The sequence below is a fragment of the Sminthopsis crassicaudata genome, chromosome 1, assembly GCF_048593235.1.
Source record: "Sminthopsis crassicaudata isolate SCR6 chromosome 1, ASM4859323v1, whole genome shotgun sequence".
Taxonomy (NCBI): domain Eukaryota; kingdom Metazoa; phylum Chordata; class Mammalia; order Dasyuromorphia; family Dasyuridae; genus Sminthopsis; species Sminthopsis crassicaudata.
The window spans coordinates 633,768,148-633,785,647 of NC_133617.1; the positions used below are offsets into that span (position 1 = coordinate 633,768,148).

Here is a 17,500-nt window from a genome sequence, read left to right on the forward strand (position 1 = left end):
ACACATATTCTTGCAAATGCTATAAAAACAGTTACTATCTGGATGAATTCCCTTGTGTTTTTCAAATTTAAAATCTCCCACATGTTACAAATCAAACAATTCTTATTGTGTTTGTGGAGGGTCCACTCACTGCTTTTATTTTTATGGAATTATTGATTTATCAGCAATAAGTTTTTCACAGAAAAAAAAACAATCAATCTGGAAAATAAACTACTTGCTTCATTTGGAACAGATTATGTTTAGCCTTGAAAAAAAAAAAAAAGATTGAGGAAGGAAATATCTCTTGTCTTCAACTATATGAAGGGCCATCACCATGGAAGAGAACTTAGATATGTTGAACTTGACCCTAGAAGGCATAATAGAGAACAGCCAGTATAATTCACAAAGAGGAAAATCTGGACATAAGAAAAAAACTTTCTAACTTTATGCTCCATCTCCTGATTCATAGAACAAGTCCCCCAAAAATAGTTACCCTGGGTTCAAGGTTCCACATTCCTAACCTATATTTGTTCAGCTTGTTCAGTCATTTCAGTCATGTCCAACTCTTCATGACCTTATTTTGGAATTTTTTTGGCAAGGATACTGGAGTAGTTTGCCACTTTCTTCTCCAACTTATTACAAATGAGGAGCTGGGACAAACAGGGTTAAGTTACTTTCACAGAGTCACATAGCTATTAATATCTGAGGCCAGATTTGAATTGAGGAAGAATTAAGGAAGACTTCAGGTCTAGTGTTCTACTCACTGTATCACCTAGCTTCCCAAACCTACATCTAGCCTATACCTTATAAGGCATTACTAATTTTTTAAACTTTAATAGCCCCAAAACCCAAAACAGTTACTTTATGAAACAGGATAGTGAATAAAGTAGCAACAAAATATTATATTTATAAATCTAGAGTAAACTTTTCTATAAATGTACCTAGCAAAAGCAAAAAAAGTGAAGATACATAATATAGAGAGAAGTAGAGAGGAATCCAGTAAATGCTTCAAATATTCTGTGTTTTGCTCTTGCTAATGGTGGTCTCCTCATTTCTGTCTGACACTACACCCTGAGAATCAGAGTCCTAAATTGTGCTAAATTGTGATTTCCACCTCTCCAGTTTTTGGCTCTGCTGACACCCTTAACTAAGGTACCACTATATTCATTGAGCTCAATAGTTTTTTTTAGAATGAGCAGAAACCATGACCTTTGCACCAACAAAGGTCTGTCTGTTTAACTTTCTTGCTTAGAATTTGGGCTTTTAATTCTCCCAACTTTCACAAGGGAAATTTTGAAACTCAGGTTTCATGTCCTTAAGAACAAAGAGATGAGTAGTTCCCTGTAATTAATACATTGGGCTTAGTGTTGGACTCCTTCCGGTGTGGGTCTTGATTTCCACAGAGAGCTAACCTTATCTAGTATAATGTAAAATCTATACTTTTGCAGGACAGGATATAAATCAGGCAACTGTTATCTATTTAATAATTTACTCTACGGGGTTGGAATTCCCCAGTTTTTAAACTTTAAATTGGGCAGCTATGTAGCACAATGAATAGAGTGCTGGGCTTGGACTCAGGAAGACTCCATTTCCCAAGTTCAAATATGGCCTTCTACACTTATTAGCTATGTGATCCTGGGCAAGTCAATCATGTTGCCTCAGTTTTCTCTTCTGTAAAATGAGTTGGGGAAGGAAATAGCGAGCCACTCTAGTATCTTTGCTAAGAAAATTCCAAACTGGGTTATGAAGAGTTGGAAATGACTAAAACAACTCCACAGCAATAAGCTTTAAAACTCTCCTCTTCACCATGTCAATAAATGCATAGAGAATAGATAAAGGGGTAAGCTAAGTCTCCTAGCAAGGTTAATCCATATATCAAATAGGTTTCCTTCATACACATAACAAAGGAATGATTGAAAACTGATATGGGCACTCTCAAGAAGGAGGATGTTTCCATTCATTAGAAGTCTTTAATTATTTTTTACCTGATAAAATTATTATAAATTTAAAAGAAATAGCAAGATGTACTTAGTAGATTTTTATTTTCATGTGCAATCATCTTATTATGTTATGAAAATGTTTTTATTCCATAAATTAAAAATTAAATAAATATTTTTTAAAAACTCAGCCAATAGAAGAGCCTTTAACCTAGTCAACATAATTTTTATTTAATATTTTATTTTCCCCCGATTACATATAAGATCAATTTCAACATTCATTTTTAAAATTGGGTTCTAAACTTGCATCTTCTTTCCCCCCATACACATTATTGAGAAGGCGAGGGATTTTATATAGACTATATATACATGTATAATCATGAAAAACATTTCCATATTATTTATGAAAAAAAAAAAACCATAGACCAAAATAAAAAACCCAAGAAAAATAAAGTTTGAAAAGTATGCTTTCATCTGTATTCACATTCCATCAGTTCTTTCTCTGGGGATGGATAACATATTTCATGATAAATCCTTCTGAGTTTTATTGAATCATCTCATCATTTAGAATAACTAAGTCATTCACAATTGATTATCTTAAAATATTCCTGTTATTGTGTACAATGTTCTTCTGGTTCTACTCATCTCTCTTTGCATCAGTTGACCTAAGTCTCTCCAGATTTTTCTGAGAACATCTAGCTCATAATTTCTTACATCATATTGGTACTCCATCAAGATATGTGATAAACCATAAATTATTCAGCATTTATGATTAGCATCATTTCAATTCTCAATTTCCAGGTTCTTGCCATCAGAAAAGAGCTGCTCTAAATCTTTGGGCACAGTTCCAAGTTTTTGGTTAAATAAGTTCACAACTCTGCCAATAGTGCATTAATGTCTCAATTTTCCCACATCTACTCCAACATGTATCATTCTCTTTTTCAGTCCTATTAGCTTCTAATAAATGTGAGGTAGTACCTCAGTACTATTTCAATATGCATTTCTCCAATCACTTAGGATGTAGAGCATTTTTTCAAATGACTTTAGCTTTGATTACTTTATCTGAAAACTAACTGGTCATATTTTTGATCATTTGTCAGTTGAAAAATGGGTCTCATTTTTTTTTATAAAATTGATTCGTTTCTCTACATATTTGAGAATTGATGTCTTTATGAGAGAAACTTGCTTCAAAAAATTTTATAGTTATGATTGCTAACTGAATCTCCCTCAACCCTACTTCCTCATTTATTCTTCTCTCTCTGTCTCTCTGTCACTGTCTGTCTGTCTGTCTGTCTGTCTCTCTCTCTCTTTCTCTCTCTCTCCTTCTCTGTCTCTCTGAATCTCTCTGTCTCTGTCTTTGTCTTTGTCTCTCTTTTCACCCTCGTTCTCCTTGAGTATTTTGCTTCGATTACCTCCCCCAATCCATTCTCCATTCTATAAACAATCTTCTCTTCTCCTTCCCCTTTTGCCTCCTATTTTCCTGCAAAGATAGATCGCTATTTGAATATATATGTTATTCTCTCTTTGAACCAATTCTGATGAGAATAATTTTCAAGTATTCCATAATACATCCCTCATCTTCTCCACCACTGTAATAACTCTTTTGTGTGAGATAGTTTACCCCATTTTATTTCAACATTTCCCTTTCTCCCAGTACTCTTCTTACCCTTTAATTTTATTTTTAAAGATATCTTCTGTTAAAAAGTTTTTGTTCAAACAAAACTAATGCAGACAAGATTAGAAAGGAAACAGTAAACTGGGAAAATATTTTTACATTTAAAGGTTCTGAGAAAGATCTGATTTCTAAAATATAGAGTGAATTGACTCAAATTTATAAGAATTCAAACCATTCTCCAATTGATAAATGGTCAAAGGATATGAATAGATAATTTTCAGATGAAGAAATTAAAACCATTTCTAGTCATATGAAAAGGTACTCTAAATCACTATTGGTCAAAGAAATACAAATTAAGACAATTCTGAGATACCACTAAAAACCCCTCAGATTGGCTAAGATGACAGGAAAAGATAATGACAAATGTTGAAGGGGATGTAGGAAAACTGGGATACTATTACACTGATGATGGATTGTGAACTGATTCAACCATTCTGGAGAGCAATTTGGAACTATGACCAAAGGGTTATCAAACTGTCAATACCCTTTGATCCAGTAGTGTTTCTACTGGGCTTATATCCCAAAGAGATCTTAAAGGAGGAAAAAGGACCCATAAGTGCAAAAATGTTTGTGGCAGTCCTTATCATAATGGCAAGAAACTGGAAACTGAGTGGATGCCCATCAGTTGAAGAATGGCTGTATACGTTATGGTGTATGAATGTTATAGAATATTATTATTCTATAAGAAATGATTAGGAGGTAATTTTAGAGAGGCCTGGAGAGACTTACATGAACTGATGCTAAGTGAAATGAACAGAACCAGGACATCATTTTTCATAGCAACAGCAAGCTTATATGATGATCATTTCTGATGGACATGAATCTTTCCAACAATGAGATGATTGAGACTAGTTCTAATGATCTTGTGATGAAGAGAGTCATCTACATCCATAGAGAGGACTGTGGGAACTGAGTGGGGATCACAGCATAGTATTTTCATTCTTTTTGTTGTTGTTTGCTTGCATTTTGGTTTCTTTCTCATTTTTTTTCCCTTTTTGATCTGATTTTTCTTGTGCAGCAAGATAATTCAATAAATATGTATACATATATCAGATTTAACATATATTTGCTATCTAGGAGAGTAGATGGATTACTTGCCATCTAGGGAAGGAGGGGAAGATATGGAACACAAGGTTTTGCAAGGATAAATGTCGAAAAATTATTCATGCATATGTTTTGAAAATAAAAAGCTTTAATTTAAAAAAGGATATATTCCCAACAAATTTAACTCTCATAGTACCTTCTGTCTATATATACGCTTTCTAACTTCCCTAATAATGAAAAAGTTTTTATGAGTTACAAATATTCTTTCCATGTAGAAATATAAATAGTTCATCCTTAATAACTCCCTTAAACTTTCCCTTTTGTGTTTAATTTTTTGTGCTCTTCTTGTGTCTTATATTTGAAAGTCAAATTTTCAATTTCACTCTTCTCTTTTTATCAGGCATGCTTGAAAGTCCTCTCTTTCACTGAAAAAAATTCCCCCCAAAGGATTATACTCAGTTTTTTCTGGGTAGGTGATTCTTGGTTGTGATTTTAGCTCTCTTACCCTCTGGAATATCATATTCCAAGCCCTCTAAACCTTTAATATAAAATCTGCTAAATTTATCATAGTTTATTCTTATTGTGGATCCATGATACCTAAATTATTTCTTTCTGGCTGTTTGCAATATTTTCTTTTTTAACCTGGGATATCTGAAATATGGCTATACTATTCACAGAAGTTTTCATTTCAGATCTCTTTCAGAAAGTGATCAATGGATTCTTTCAATTTCTATTTCACCTTCTGCTCCTAGAATATCAAGACAGTTTTCCTTGAAAGATGATGTCTAAGTTCTTTTTTTGATCATGGCTTTCAGGAAGTTCAATAATACTTCAATTATCTCTTTAGGCCAATTGTTTGTTTGTTTGTTTTTCCTAATAAGATAGTTCATATTTCATTCTGTTTTTCATTCTTTTGGTTTTGTTTTGTTGTTTTTTTTTGATGTCTCATAGATTCATTAGCTTTCATTTGCTCAATTCTAATTTTTAAGGAATTATTTTCCTCAGAGAGGTTTTGTAGCACTTTTTCCATTTCACCAATTATATTTTTAGTATTTTTTCTTCAGTGAATTTTTGTACCTCTTTTACCAAACTGTCGACTCATTTTTATGATTTTGTTGCATTACTCTCATTTTTCTTCTTAATTTTTCCTCCACCTCTCTTACCTGAGTTTTAAAATCTTTTTGAACTCTTCCATGATCTGAAATCAATTCATATTTTTCATTGAGGTGTTGGATGTAGAGTTTTTTATTTTGATGTATTCTCAATGTGTTTTAATCTTTCTGTTACCATAGTAATTTTCTATGGTCAGATCTTTTTTCTGTTGTTTATTTTCCCTGCTAATTCCCCGACTTTAACTCCTCACTAATGCGGAGCTTTGCTTCCAAGGTGGAAGTCACACTATCCCAAGCTTCAGCAGCGGCTTTTAAATACATTTCTAGAGAGCTATAAGTTTTCAGGGTTTTTTCAGTATGTTATTATCTAAGGAGAAGTCTATTTGCCATTCTCCTAGCCTGGTCTGTGAGGTGGCCAGAAGTACTCTTTTCTGCCCTGCAAGTAGAAAGAGGGTCCATGTTCCCATGTGGCCATAAGCTCTGGCATGCTAGTGCTTCTCCTCACCCTGAGTCTTTGACCTAGGATTGCCACCTGGATCTGATTATTGGCAAGAAATAGAGTTCTGCCCATAGAGCCAGCCAAGAGAGACCTGTAATCTCTTTCTACTCCCTTACCATCTGTGAGTTGAGAGCTCCAGAAGCAGACACAGCAACTGTTGATTCTTCCACTCTCAAAAGCCTGCTTCTGATTTACTGGGGCATGGTTTGCACTGGTATGGCCTACAATAGACTGCACTCCATTCTTATGTCAGTAAAATGGACCTTTCCTGCCAAATTCTTAAGGTGTTTGGAGCTGAAGAATTGTTTTATTCTGTGCTTTTGTGGGTTCTTCTGCTTCAGGATTTGTTTTAGAGAATTTAAAATTTGGAGGAGTCTTGGAGAGAACTCAGGCAAGTCCCTGCCATCTTGGTTCTATTCCCTTAAATCATTTATAAGTATGTTGTAGAAATGATTCAAATTTATATATGGATTGGAATATAAGACACCTAAAATCCCCCAGAAACACTATGACTCTCTGATACTTATGAAACAAAGTAGGATGGACTCTTCCTGGAGTCAGAATGACTTGAGTTCAATTCCAGCCTTATATCCTTACTAGCTATCTGACTGCGGGCAAGTCATTTAATCTGTGTGGTTCAGTTTCCTCCTCTGTAAAATAAGGATTATAAGAGCATCTACCTCCCAAGAATGCTATAAGATGAAATGGGACACAATTTGTAAAGCACTTAGCACAATTCCTGGAACATAATATTCACTTAATTAATTTTTTTAAAAATCACTATTCTAAGTGACTCAAAAGACAATAGAAAGAAATCATGAATTTAAATATAGCAGGATAAAGTTTATTAGTAATGATGACTTGCGTGTGAGAAAGAGGCTAAAGACATCATCAAAAACATGTTCTGACTGCAAAGGCAGGAGACAGACATGGAACAAGCAGCAACAACGTGTTTGCAGATGAATAGCATCTGTGCAGGGGTACCAACAACACAGCAAAAGAATCAAAAGGGGCACACATTGGGTCATTTCTTTATTGAAGTTGAAAGAAAAATACCAGTATGAGAATTATAAAGGATGAAAAAGTAAAGCTAAGCTACACTGAGCACCAATGGAGTTAATATCCACATCTGTGAGATTAATTAAAGATTGAAGGATTTATACCCCCACCTACTTCAAAAATCGGTTTGAGGTGGTTTGCAAAATTAAGCACAATATAAAACAAGACAATGAAAAATAAAGTCACCAAAAACCAACTAAGAGAGGCAAAGAAATAAATGTTACTAGGCCCTTGAATGAGTTAGCAGAGAATTGGTGACTCTTGAGAGAGTTATAAAAGACATCACAAGCTATTTAAGCCAACACATACTGGAATAGAAATGTTCTCTATTTACTTCCCTCTTTTCTGCTTCCTCACAACTTTGGACCTCCGTGCCTCCAAAGGGTTGGCAGAGACAGGAGTGCCTTTGAGTTTTAAAAATACTTATCCTATATCCCAGTTGTGGAATATCTTAGTGGGAAATCTGGGGAGACTCCATGGGAGGACTTGTATCCAAAATACCTTCCATTTTCTTTTCTAGTGAGTATAAGAAAAGCTAAGAACAAAGTAGGGGTGGGAAGAAGACAGGGAAAGCCAGATGGAAGATGGAACAATGAGAAATTAGGGTATATTTTTAAGTGTCATTATTTGACAGCAATCCCCTCCCTGCATTATTAAAGCTATAAATATCCACCTAAAGGATTCTTTCCCAGGAGAAGGTTTCCCAAACTCCTTGCCTGGAAGAACATCATACTAGTCCTTTTCCCTATGCATAAGGTTGAGTTTTATAGCTTGTTAAGCTTCCCTTCCTTCATCTGTACTAACTACATCCTAAAGTTTCCCCCATATCTTAACTATTTCCGTCCTCCTCACCTCCATTATTCCCCTCCCCTTTACCTTTGCCTGAACTTAGCTCTGAATTTCCTAACAGCTAAGGTAAAAAGGTAAATGCACTGGATTTTAAATTCTCTTATAATTCTTCTTAGACAGGACACAATTAACATAACAAGGTTTTAAGTGGAGCTCATTTTAAATGAGTTGTTTATCTGCTAGTCATGAAAAGCATTAGACTTTAATATCAGGTCATTTATGACAACCTATTTACCCTGTTAGCTAGTGCCTAAACAAAACAGAGGTTAGCATATAAAACAGAGGGGCAAGCCAATCATGGATTCACATCATCCTCTTAGCTCTCTGTCCAAGCATATAATATCTAAAAGTATATGTTTAAAAGAGGTCATCTCTGGGCTGTTCATTCATCAAGAATAAACTCTGTTTATGTGTCAAACTGAACAGTGCATTCTTCATATAATTAAAATCTTACTGCACTGATGAAGGGATTCAGAGGAAAGGAAGATTCAATGATTATCTAGTCTACAACTTCCCATTTTATGATGAAAAAGCTGAAAAATGGAGACTGGTCAATGACTTGCTTAAAGTCACAAAAGTGGCATGAATTTATATACTTCAACTGTTCTCCTTCTGCCTGCTCCTCATGTAGAATCACAGACTCAAGATCACTGGGAAGAAATGTGGATTCTCATCTAGATATGATGGGGGGTTGAAAGATTCCTTTCTAATTGCCCAACCCATGGCTGACCTTGATTCACAAATCCTAGTCAAAGGCACCCTTTGAATATCCGGGTCCAGCCCCCCACCATCAGCTCAACTTCCCCCAGCCCTCACCTAATCTGAGCTAACTGAAAAGCCCATTGAGAACTTAGGGGTACCGCCCATCATCTTCTAGATATAAAAAGGACCAAGCCAGAGCCCTCTTTTCAGGAGCCCTCCCAGCCAACACATGGTATCCTTCCAGCCATGTAGGTGTTCCTGCCCGCCCAGCGGCCACCTCTGGTTCTGGCGTCTTTATAACTGAACTTTACTTCCAAATTTCTACAATAAACCTTTTATTTATCAATCTAGGTTTTCGGGCCTGTAAATTCATTTTACAGGGGACACTGCGCCGTATGAGATTATCTATGCGCCGAGAAATGGGGTTCCCCCTTTCCTTTCCCTCATTAGATATGGGTTGCCTTTGAAGTCCTTTCCAACTCTAGGATTCTGTGATTCTATAGCCTTCATGTACATTTCAATATTACTCTTATGAATAAGAAGTGAACCTAATTATGTAACATGAAGGACCCTATGGTTGAATTATTCATTTCAGCATGCTGTGTTATCTGAGGGACAAAGTAGTATAAGTAAAGTGTCCTTAAGGCATTATAAATAAGACATTATAAAGCATTGAATATGTATTTTCATTTTATTCTTATTTTAAATCAAAATACATAAATAAACTTGATAAAGAAAAAAACAAAAATACATATAACTGTATATACATATATATGGCAGACACAAAATGATATGTGTGTATGTGTGTAACCAATCAATAAACATTTATTAAACAATACTTACTAGGTGGCAGGACCTATTCTACGCATAGGGGACACAAAAACAAAATGAAATATCTGTAGTCCCCAATGACTTTCTCCCAATACATTGTATGGCATGGAAACACAACTATGTCTACATTTCTCTTATACTGAGAAAGGGCTATTCTTTTTTGCTGCTGCTAGCTATGATCTTTTGCCACTCATTTTTAGCAAACTCTGCAAAATGCCTTGCATGATTGTAAACTTAGCTATAATAATATGACATAATCAAGCCCCTGCATGGCGCCAAATTTGTACACTCACCAATTCTAGCCTACAAAGGGAAAGAACCCCCCCCCAAATTCATAGAAAACAATGTCTCTCTTTAAGTGGCACTGCCTATAAAAGTAGCCAGCACTGGCCCTTGCAAACAATATGGAGCAGGTAATTAACTTGGCTAGTTCAAAGCAGACAACAATGAGATCATCTACATTCTGGAAGCAGTTTTCAGAAGCTAAATTTATAGGAATAAAAGCACAGAGTTGCTGTAAAATAACCACATCTGTGAGAGCCCTAACTGGAGGCAAAAAGACACATCTACAGTTGTTCCCCAAGTTCATACACAGATTTGTAACCCCTACAGATGTATTTTACTCAAGGTATAGATCAACAGAAGCAAACCCAAAATTTAGTTTAAAAAATAAAAAGTGTCAGATCCATTCCTTTGGAAATAACTGTCTTGAGCTTTCTCATTTTGGCTTAGGGAAGAAGTTAGTAGTTAACTTCTCAGAGAAGTTAACTTTTAACTTGACCAGTGAGAATGTACTCTCCCTCATTCTTTTGTTTTTCTTTTCTTTTTGATATGAGGGATAAAGCAAGTACTCTTATTAATGAATTTGTTTCTTGAATCAAGTCTCCATACACAAATACTTGGTTATTTCCATTTACTCGTATTTAATTCAATTCAACAAACTTTAGCAAGTCACTAGCTATACAGTGATGCAAATGAAAAAGCCCTTACCCTAAAATCTGTGGGATACATTCAATATTTACACAGAGGAGAAAATATAAAATAAATTCAGGATGAAGAAAGCATTAACAGCTTGTAGATCAGGAAAGACTGACCCCTATATTACATTAAAACCTAAATAGAGATTAGGAGATTGTGGGCAAATTAAATGATTTCTCAATCTCAATAACATAATGAAATTAGTTATACTCATACCTTTACCTCTTTTGAGGAAAAAGTTCCTAAATTATTAATTATCTTATGAATTAGTGGGTTCTCCTCTCTTTGGAAGCCTTCAAGAAAAGGCTGAGTTATTTTGGGGGGAATGTGACATTGAGGAGATTATTGTTCCAGTGACTAGAAAAGAGGGCTTCAAATCTTTTAATACCAACTACAATAGGTCTACTCTGAGACCTACATGTGGAATGTAGGCAACATTATGTCCTTGAAGATTATGCTAGATATTGGCCAAGTGACCAGGAAAAATTTACAGTGATGGGGCTGTATGACTGTGATGGTGATGATTATAATAATAATGATGGTGGTGAAGGTAATGATGATGAAGATGATGATGTTGATACCTAGCATTTACATATCACTTTACAGACATTAATTTATCCTCACAAGAACCTCCATTTTTGAAGAAAACCCATGATATCATGAATGATGTCTTAACCTGCAAGTGAACTGGATTCAAATGAGGCAGATTTGCACAAAGTCATTCTTTCAGCATTTTTGAAGTCCAGTGGCAAGACAAAAGCCACAAAGATGGCCCAAGATACAGGGATGACCTTGATGGCTGCCATGTTTGACCAAGATCTTAGTGCTCTAATTCACCTGCTCCAGTCACCATTGAAATAAATTGTTCTCATCTGTTTACTCTGCTGGAGGAAGTTTTCATGTGCTTGGGATAGATACCTCTTTAACTTACTGACTGGGTTAGAGGTCCAAAAGTCCCTTTCAAACTAGTTTAGCCCATATGCCGAAACAATTTGCTGGGATGTGGCCATGTGATGGAGTCACAGGTAAGAGTTGAGTACCAAGATCCACCCCAAAGGTGGATGAGCAACTTAAAAAAGAGTTCAGAAAGCTTCACACCAGAGGGCTAGTCCTTCTTGAAGATCTCACATATCCCTGAAGGTAGATGCTATTACTATCTGCATTTAAGAGATGAGAAACCTTAGCACCAATTCGATTGTAAAGAACAGCTTGTAGGACAGTGGTATTTGCGTCAGTTTGTCCAAATCATCATCCAATAAGTATAAATGATATGATTCAAGCTCCTCACCCAATGAAAATGTAGATGAAGTGATTTGTCTATAACAGTCAATAAGTATCTGAGCATAGATTTCCTTGACTTCACACTCAATGCTGTACCTCGTTCACCTGGTGGTGATCCAAGGACCATTCTAAAAAGTTTTGTGAGTAGCAAAACAATATTTCAATTTCTGCTAAATCAGAAAGGAGTTTTTGCATCAATAAAGGGAGATAGCACTTAAATTAATGATAGTAAATAGAGATCTTAAAAATACTAAAGTTATAGTGATAATATTTACCTCACAATACTGTGAAGGAAGTGTTTTGTGAAGGATTTCAGAAATTTGATAGTAATAATATTGCTCTAAGTTCAATACCAACTTCAATACATTTCACACAACCACTTTACCCCTTCAGCCATTTCTAAGAAGATTATGGGTATGAGGAGCAGACTAAATAGTAATCATTGCAACAGATTGTTATTATTATTATTATTCCTGAGAAAATGAGCAGGGAGAATATTCCTAGTCATTTTAACCATTGTAGTCTTTCTCCTACTCATGCCTCATTATATCATTGTCCCATTTATCAAAGCTATATGTCCTCACCTACTTCTGGCTTTAATGGCTGGTATGTGAACTTCTATTAAAGTTGCTGTGCACTCTCCTTATTTTCCTTCAACACTAGTTTAGAATCTCTTTTCTCCATGAAGCCTTCTCTAAATGGGAATGAAGTTAAGAGTAACCCTCTTTCTTCTCCCAATTAGTCATGCATTCTAAGAACTCTATACCTAATGCTATCCTAGTACAAAATGACCTTTGGAAATTAAAGTTCCTTCTCAATTTAGGTCTGCCTTAATTGTGGGAGAAAAGGCTATATCCTCAGATAAAAACATTTCCAAACCCAATAGGGGCCTAACTATTTTTCTGGACAAGAGAAACTGGTTAACCTTCACTCTCTCAACCCCTGGTTAGGCTTTATACATAGGTAAAATAGAAGGCTATTTACATGGTCTGATTTCAGGAATGCAAAAATGGACAGACGATAACTGAAAATAAAATAGGAATAAGGTTGAAAAGATCCTTTCAGAGAACTAGTTTTGTTAGGGAGTAGGAAGTAGAGAATTTCAGGGTACAAGTTTCATTCAGAGTGGGAAAATAAGGGGAGAATTCTTGAAAACAATTGATGGGAAAAGAGAAGGTTGGAAGGATTCCTCACTTTACAGTTTTGTGTGTATCCAACATAGAGATTTGAGTTTGAAAATGTCGTTGAGCCAAGTGTGCCTCTTCCACATCATAGGATTTAGAATGAGAAATTACTATGATTACCAATCCAAATTCTTCATCTTAGAAATAAGAAAGCAGGTCCAGAGAGGTTGAGCTGCTCAGGGTCACATAATTAGGAACAACAAAGGTGGGAATTCAAATGCAAGGCTTTAACTAAAGAACTAATAATGATCTTTCTATTATACCCAGACTGTCCTCTTCCTGTCAATTGATAAACACTACTTTTCTCCCCTTTGATATATAACATTATAGATCTTGTTGTTGTTGTTGTTTTTGTTTAAAATAGTAAGATGAGAATTTCAAGAATTTCTGGCTTATTTAGAAGTTCAGTTAGGATTTTCTCATAAACCCAAAAGCTGAAGTATTTGTTCATTTAGTGGGGATCAGCTTCTACATACTCATAAGAATTTAAATTTACCAACAAATCAGCCTTCAGTCTGCTTGTAAATGACAAGCATCTTGTTAAAAGAATAAAAATGTAATTAAGCATCTCAGATTTGACAACACTATTTTTTTCTTTAAAAAACCATCATCTCAAAGGGAGTTTATGAGCAATCCATGGGGTTTATTATTATTATTATATCCTAGCATGGTAATAATTGCTAAACAATTGTCCAATTTGCAGTTGTGTACTTAGGGAATTCCTTTGTATCTTGTGCTGGTTTGTACAAATCTTTGTTCTGAAAGAAAACTAGGCCTTCAGGATTCTAAAATAATGAAAGACCCTTTTCATTACACTGGGATTTGATGGAGCCCCTAAGATATGGGGGCTTTTTGCCTACTGATGGAACACATCTGTGCATTCTTAAACTTACTTTAGCTCTCCTGCACAAAACATAGAGAAAGCCTGCAAAAGAAATCTCTTCTTGGTCCTCTGAAAGTCAGAATCTGAGATGGGCCAAACTAGGAGCTATAAGAGAATTAAGCAGAAGCACCCAGATTTTAAGGGAAAATAATCTTGCCATTAAACTAAAGGAAAAGTAATAAGGTAGAGTAGATAGACTTGCAATTAGGAAAATCGGGATTTAAATCCCATCTCTGTGTTACGATATGTAAGATACATAATCTCTCAGGACCCCAGGCCCTGGGACTACATGACTAAGAGTATAAAATGATACAGCAATTTTGGATTTGAATTGTGAGATGTAGTTAAATTAATAGTTTCTTGATTGGGAATTTCTTATACCATTGAAATCAGATTGGCCAATAAATAAATACATACATAACTATATTCAATAGGTTCTGGGTAACACATTTTAAAAAAGATATTGGCAAGTTGTTACAAATAGAAGACGGTGAAAAGAGATATGAGGACACTCATAATCACTTGAAATAAGGAAAAGGGAGATATATGATAGGCCTAAGGAAGTGAAAATTTGGTGAAAAACAGCAACACTTTGAAGGTTATCAATACTAGTTAAGTCATATCATTCACTAGTATTAGTGAAGCTGTGAATTATTCCAGTGATCCTGGAAAGCAATTTGGAATTTTTGCTAAAAAAATATACTCTAAATAAGTCTAACATGCAAAGAAAGTCACATCCACAGCAAAAAAATAAAAATTATAATTCACATCAGCATATTTATAGTAACAAAAAAGCAGGAAGGGAAGAAAATAAAAGAGAAGAGGCATTATTAAGTGTCATTGTGTGTTAGACATTATGCTAAGTATGTAAAAACTACCATCTCATTTGATTGTTTTAATAATCCTCTGAGAGAGATATTTTTATTATTCCCATTATCCAATTGAGGAAACTGAGAGAGACAGGAGTATTTGTAACTGAATTTGAACTCAGGTTATTCTGACTCCAAGCCTAAGATTCTATTTGTGTACTATGCTGCTGCTTATTGATTGGGAAATTATAATTAATCAAATAAAGCAGAAATCTGTCAATTGAGAAACAATAAACAAATGATAGCACATGAATATGGTGGAATATTGCTTAAAGGACTGATGAATATAAAAAATTTTAGGAGCTCTTAATAAAACTTATATGAACTGATGCATACTCAAACAGAAGTAGAGCAATAAACCCAATGACTACAACAAGGCCAATAGAAAGAAAAATAACAAAAATTAACAAAAAAACTGATTTCTATATAAATATAATAGCCATACATATCCCCAAAGAGGAGTTGAAAAATGTTCCTCATTTGTCACATTGCAGAAGAGTGAAATTATGTGTGGAATAATACATATATTATCAAACATTGTTGAATTTGCTGAACCATGTTATAAATTATGCTTTACTGAGGAGGAGAGGAAAATGAATATGTTTGGAAACAGATGTGATATAAAAACAAAAACCATTAATGAAAAGATTTTTTTAATTAAAAGGAGAGAAAAAAGATTGAAGGAGAGTTGGAAGAGAATTGTTCCTAAATCTTGATCTTTATGGATAGCACTTTAATCAATGGATAGAAATTACAAGAAGTTAAATTTTGTGTTTGTGGCAGCCCTTTTTGTAGTGGCTAGAAACTGGAAAATGAATGGATGCCCATCAATTGGAGAATGGTTGGGTAAATTGTGGTATATGAATGTTATGGAACATTATTGTTCTGTAAGAAATGACCAGCAGAATGAATACAGAGAGGTTTGGAGAGACTTACATCAACTGATGCTGAGTGAAATGAGCAGAACCAGTAGATCATTATACACTTCAACAACAATATTGTATGAGGATATATTCTGATGGAAATGGATATCTTCAACAAAGAGAAGATCTAATTCAGTTCCATTTGATCAATGATGAACAGAATCAGCTATACCCAGAGAAGGAACATTAGGAAATGAGTGTAAACTGTTTGCATTCTTGTTTTTCATCCCAGGTTATCTTTACCCTCTGAATCCAATTCTTCCTGTGCAACAAGATATTCGGCTCTGCACATATATATTGTACCTAGGATATACTATAACATATTTAACATGTATGGGACTGCCTGCCATCTGGGGAGAGGGTGGAGGGAAGGAGGGAAAATTGGGAACAGAAGTGAATACAAGGGATAATGTTGCAAAAAAAATTACCCATGCATATATACTGTCAAAAAAGTTATAATTATAAAATTAATAAAAAATTTTAAAAGAAGTTAAATTTTGATTAAAGTCTTCTGTACATTCCCATTGCTTTGTATAGCATTTAGTTCATAGTGAGCACATAGTAAATGAGTTTTCATTCATTTCTTGGAGAACCTGGCAAAATTCTTCTTAGCTGACACAGTCTTTAAGAGGTGAAAATTACCTGTGTGTGATGATAAGGAATCATATGGTCACTAAGTTTCCTTCCAATTATAAGTCCTTTTATGATTTTACTTTTTATGGAATTAAAAGTTACAGCAATGTGGCTTTTCACAAGCACAGAACTGTATGTCCATTTATAGAGCTGCTGCCAAAAGAAGCAGGGTTGGGGAAGAATGGAGAAGGACTTTAAAGAGAGAAGCATCAAAGTGGCTAAAACCATGCTGAACATTGATCTCAGAATCAGTAGACTTAAATTTGAATCCTAGTTGTGAATTTGATAGCTCTCTAACCAAAGATAAACCACTTCTTTATTTTGTACCTCCATTTCCTCAATTATAGAATGGGGAAAAGACTTATTCTACTTATCTTACACAGGAAAATGACTAGATTCTCTTATGAGACTGAAAGTTCTGTGATATAACAGATTTTATCTGTTGAGTAACCTTATACCACAGAAATAAACACTATCATTATAGTTATTGGCATATCATTATCACTGATTCCACTGTGAGATGCCTCCTTTAATCTTTAAGACAGCCAGTTTCCCAGATTTATGACTGGTGGAGTTTTTTGGTGATTCTACATTTCTGATTTCGATTCTCAGAGAGTGGTTCACTCCAATTGCTTTTCAACCTTTCGTTCCCTCTCATTCAAGGAACATCTAATTTTTTTTATAAAAAGCTGAAAATATTTCTTTTGAAGTAGGCTCTTCTAGTGATAAAACATTTGGAAAGAATTCTTAATTCCAATTCAAAGAAATCTTGGTTTCTTTCAGCTAGCTCTTTCATGGATATTATCCCTGAGTTTTAGAGAAGGGGCTCTGTCATAGGTAGCCTCTTCTAGTTCTTAGATTAAATGAGGTACTGTGTTTTGGGAAGCGAGGTTATTAGAGGCTTCCTATTTTACTGCTGCTAATAGGATCACAAAACTTCATGATCAGTTTTGGACTACTGATGTTCAGAGTTGAATCACCCATACATTGTTCATTGAAACTCAATATATTATGTGATACATTTCTAGGGCAGTATGAGGGAATTAATCATTAGAAATTAGG

At 34.8% G+C, this 17,500-nt stretch overlaps 1 protein-coding gene across 2 annotated transcripts in view; it reads right to left on the reverse strand.

Annotated features, from left to right (window-relative positions):
- The window catches only part of GLIS3 (GLIS family zinc finger 3), a 658,251-nt gene that overhangs the window by 484,668 nt on the left and 156,083 nt on the right, over nt 1-17,500 (reverse strand). The gene's annotated exons all lie outside the window — the stretch shown is intronic.